Source organism: Herpailurus yagouaroundi, unplaced genomic scaffold (genome assembly GCF_014898765.1).
Source record: "Herpailurus yagouaroundi ecotype Mexico unplaced genomic scaffold, PumYag 214, whole genome shotgun sequence".
Taxonomy (NCBI): domain Eukaryota; kingdom Metazoa; phylum Chordata; class Mammalia; order Carnivora; family Felidae; genus Herpailurus; species Herpailurus yagouaroundi.
The window spans coordinates 5,128,376-5,133,713 of record NW_024412445.1 but is presented as its reverse complement, the minus strand read 5'-3'; positions in this window follow the sequence as shown (position 1 = coordinate 5,133,713).

Genomic DNA, 5,338 nt, shown 5'->3' with positions numbered 1-5,338 from the left:
CCCAAAAATAAATAAACGTTGAAAAAAAAATTAAAAAAAAAAATGGCAAACTAGGAATAGAGTGAGCTTTCTAAATTTGATAAAGAGTACCTACAAAGGCAACCTACAGAAAATGTCATATTGAAACATCATATTCAATTACAGTATATATATGGAGAGAGAGAGGATGAGAGAGAGAGAGAGAGAGAGAGAGAGAGATTTATTTTAAAGAATTACATCCCAAGACTCGTGGGGCTTGCAAGTCTGAAATCTGCAGGGAAGGCCGGCAGAGACTCTGGGGAGAGTTAATGTTGCAGCCTGAGTCTAAAGGCAGTTTGGAGGCAGAATTTCTGTTTCTTCAGGGGACGTCAGTTTTTTTTCTCTTAAGACTTTGAACTGATTGGCTAAGGACCACCCACATTATGGGTGATAATCTGCTTTACTCGAATGTTATACAGACTAGAAAAAAAAAAGAACTAAAACTGAAATTATTCACAAAATATATAATGGCATGTGGGGGGAAATCCAAAATAATCTATAAACTACTGGAATGAATAAGTGAATTTACTAAGTTCACTGCACACAGTATCAATACACAAAAAATGAATTGTTTCCCTGTATGCTAACAACAAAGAAATCTAGAGTCAAATTTGAAGTAACATCAAAAAATCAACCATTCTGGAATAAATCTAACAAGACATGTGCAAATCTCTACACAGCAAAGACTAAAGAGTACCGAGAAAAACCGAAGACCAAAGTTTAGGGGGAAAATGCAGTAATTTCTTGCCTTTCTCAGTAATGAGGCTTTACAACATCTGCAAACACAGCATTAGCAAATACTGACCATTGCTCCTAGGAGACATAGGAGGTTAGGCTCCTGCAAGCCTCTGGTCACAACATTTTTGTCCATCGATGGACACAAAGCCTGGCTTCTGTGCGTTTCTGTGTTTCTGTGTTTATCAACGTTTATTTATTTTTGGGACAGAGAGAGACAGAGCATGAACGGGGGAGGAGCAGAGAGAGAGGGAGACACAGAATCGGAAACAGGCTCCAGGCTCTGAGCCATCAGCCCGGAGCCCGACGCGGGGCTCGAACTCACGGACCGCGAGATCGTGACCTGGCTGAAGTCGGACGCTTAACCGACTGCGCCACCCAGGCGCCCCTGTGTTTCTGTGTTTAAAGACAACCGATTTAATAGAATATTGTTGATTCATTAACATTGACCTCACATCCAGTGACACTAAACGCTAAACAAAGCGTCTCTAACACACATATTTTCTCCATAAGGCACCAGCAAAGCCTTTGGCACTTCAGAAACTAAGCATCACCTCAGCACTACACCTGGGGCCGTTTTAAGCAGAAAAAAGGACCAACCAAAAGCACAAAAATGTGACCGGTGTGCTACTAAACTAATCACCAAAAAGGCGACTTGTTTACTACATGTGTGGCAGCTGCAACAAGAAGGGAGTGTCACCCTTGTTCCATCCCCGCTGGGAACTTGCCCAGCTGGCAACTCAAATTTGTCACCACTCTGTTCCTATCTGCAATGATCCCCAAAGTGCCCCAAATCTATTTGGGGGTTACCAGTACAGTTAGCAAGTAGGCTAATTCAGAAATACGGATTTCACAAATAATGAGAATCAACTGTATCAATATTTTAAAAATGTGTATTTATTTATTTTGAGAGAGACAGCAGGTGGTGGAAGGACAGAGGGAGAGGGAGAGAGAGAGAATCTCAAGCAGGCTCTGAGCTGTCAGCACAGAGCCCCGTGTGAGGCTCAATCTCACAAACTGTGAGATGATGCGCTGAGCCCAAATCAAGAGGCAGATGCTTAACTGACTGAGCCACCCAGGAACCCCTTAACTGTAACCACTTTCAAGGACAGGGAGACTAAAACAGGAGTCGATTCTCCTCAAATTGGTCTATCTATACAATGAAATCTCAATTGAAATCCCAGTGGACTTGTGTGTGTGTATGTGTGTGTGTGTGTGTGTGTGTGTGTGTGTGTGTGTGTAAACTGATCAATTAATTCTAAAATTCGTGTGGGGATGCAAAGCGCTGTAAATAATAGGCGTTTCTCGAAGAAGAATAAAGTCGGAGCACTGAGACCATCAGCTAGCACAACTTCTATAAAGCTGCATTAATCCAAATATTGTGATATGGAGGCAAAGATAGAAAACTGGGGGCGCCTGGGTGGCACAGTCGGTTAAGCGTCCGACTTCAGCCAGGTCACGATCTCGCGGTCCGTGGGTTCGAGCCCCGCGTCGGGCTCTGGGCTGATGGCTCAGAGCCTGGAGCCTGTTTCCGATTCTGTGTCTCCCTCTCTCTCTGCCCCTCCCCCGTTCATGCTCTGTCTCTCTCTGTCCCAAAAATAAAAAAAAAAAAAAAACGTTTAAAAAAAAATTAAAAAAAAAAAAAAAAGAAAGAAAGAAAACTGTACCAGTGGAACGAATAGAGTCCAGAACCTGACAGGCACACGTTGGCTACCTAATTCACAATAAATGTGTCATCGCAATGTACAACCACAAATCAACAAATAGGATAAATAACCCGATTCAAAATGGGCAAAGTTTTGTCCAGATTCTTCACAATAGAAAAAGGGTATCCAAATGATTAATAGCACAGGCTCCACATTATTGATTAGCAGGAAAATGCAAAATAAAACCATGAGGTACAAAGTGCACTCATCGGAATGAATAAAACACTTTTTAACCCAGGACAAGACCTAGTGTTGGAAGAAGGTAGATAAACTGGACCACTCATTAATGGCTGATGGAAATATACGAGGGAATAATCGCTTTGGAAAACAACTTCCTGGCATCCGCTGCTGCCCTGCGAGTGCAACCTCATCACTCACAAATTCCTGTGTTAATTACGCATCTAGCGAAAATGCAGACAAACACACTGGCAGACAGGTACAAGAATGACTAGAAGAGCTCTGCTCATTACAGCCCCAAACCGGAAACAACCCAAATGCTCACCAAAAATAGGATGGAAAATACAGTCTGCTGCATTCCTACAATGAAAAGAATAAGCCCAACGCAACAACGTGGATGAATATAACACATGTTTTGTTGAGAACGAAGCCAAGGAAGTACATACTTACTGCATGATCCCATTAATACTACTTTCTGCAAGAGGCAAGATGATGTTGTGGTGACATGGTCAATACAACGGTAACCTTTGAGGGGAGGGGATGATTTGGAGGGGATAGAGCATGGCTTCTGAGGCACTGGTAAGGTTCTAGAACTTGGTGTGGGAGAGGACCACATATGTATCAATGTTTTATAAACAAACGTCAAGCACTATACTCAGGATATGCTATCCTCGCTATGCAATTACTTCAATAGAACGTTTATTACACTTTCTGAGAGCAATTATTTTCCAGCCCAGTGTTATCTCTCTACCTAAGCCAGCCATTTGAGTTAACGGTAGAATATAAGGTGATAATAATTAGAACATAAGCTTGCAGAGCCTCAAAAGCCTTTCTAGTCTTCCCTAGAATCTTCTGGAAAGCCATGAGAAGATGTGTTTGACAAAATGATAGAGTAAATGAGGATCTGGGAAGCTTGTCTGTTAAGGACCGGATAGTAGACATTTCGGGCTTTGAGGCCGTAGTGCCTCTGACTCAACACTCTACTGTGGTAGCCTGGAAGCATCCACACACAACATGCAAGCACACGGACATGGCTGTGCCCCAGTCAAACTTTATTGACAAAAACAAGCAGGGAGCCACAGTTCCCTGGCCTCTGATTCCACCAGGAAAGAAGAGGGCACGAGAGAAGAAATGGGAATATCAAGATAATTAACGGTCAAGAGAAATTCCAAGATGGAATCTGCGTCATAAATGCAGCCATCCACCAATGCATACTGGGCCGGCTAGAGGCAAACAAGGCCAGAATATTAGTCACTCCAGGAAAGCAAGACTGAAAGAAAAGTAATTATCTTCCCTGCCTCCCTCTTTCTGTGCCCTTCATGGAGTCGACACTTATCGTGCACACGCTATTGCAGGCACTGTGGATTCAGCAGTGAGTATGGATGAGGAGGTCCCTGCTTGCACCGACTGACGTTCTAGTCTAGTCCAGGGACGGCCAATGGAAAGGAAACATATGTCCAGACAGGAAAAATTCCCACCATGTTAAGGATAGAAAGAGCTCTGTACTCCTGCCCAGAAAGCTCATCTCTACTGCTCTGTTCCAAAGGCCACTGTGAGTCAGGAGTACTCTGGACCCAGCTGTCCTCTCCTGGCCACCCCACGGAAATGTCCTACTCTGGACCTGACAAGGGGGCACGCTGTCCCCTCGGCTGTCTGTCCCTCCTGAGTTGGAGAAAGGGACTTCCGGAGTCCTCACGGTGTGACCCAGACTAAGTGGGGACTCTGAGGGAGCTTGCTGAAGGCCAATGGTAGAGGCAGGGAAAAACAATCCAGTGTCTTGATCAGAGAGGCCCCACTGGGATGCTGGCCGCCTGCCACTTGGCTGGAGCCAGCCCACCCACCACCACTGGGCATGGCAGTTTCCACTGTGCTATGGAGTCAGGCCAAATCTTAATAGCCATGCACACAGGGATGGCGGCGGAGGGCCCTGCTCGGGACGCGCTCCTGCGGCCCGGGGAAGCCCGGCCAGCTCCTCCACTGACAGAGAGGACAGACGACCCTCCTGTCCCACCAAGTTCCTCATGGCCTGAAAACAAAGGGTAGCGCAACACCAACCTTCGCTGTAAGAACATTGTAATGCAGAACAGCTTAAATGTAGATTTCCGAAAGGGGTGGGGAGCATTGATTTAATGACACGTTTCGTTTCGGAGATCTGAGTCCACTTTCTCGGACACATCAGTGGGCACGGTGTTTCCCCTGGCTCCCTGTCTTCATTCCCTGTACCTCACACAATTCCCAGCCATGCCCTGTGGGGCATAAAGGCCTTGCCCTCCGTTCTAGGGCAGGCTCCACTGTAGTGAACCCCGAGGAGTCAAGCAAGTCTTGGTGAGTCAAGTGCCACAAACAGATAGTTAGGATGCCTTGCGTTTCAGATCACTGCATGTACATTTGACCCGGCCAAATCCCTGCAATGGACTGGGAGCTCTGTTCCTATTTTATCCACAACAAAGTTTACGCTAAGCCCGGATGGGTTAAGACACTTGGCTGATATCAAACATGCAGTGGCGCGAGTTAAAATAAAAGGTCTTCTAAATTCTTGGTTTTGGTCTAGTTCCACCTCTCTCATGTGAGTGGCACGAGATAGGTGCCTTGTTTATCTAAACCAGCTTTTTCTCCTCAATGTCTCGCATAGTGCCTCGAACATAGGTGGCCCTCAATGAGCATTTCCAGGAAGGAAGGAAGGAAGGAAGGAAGGAAGGAAG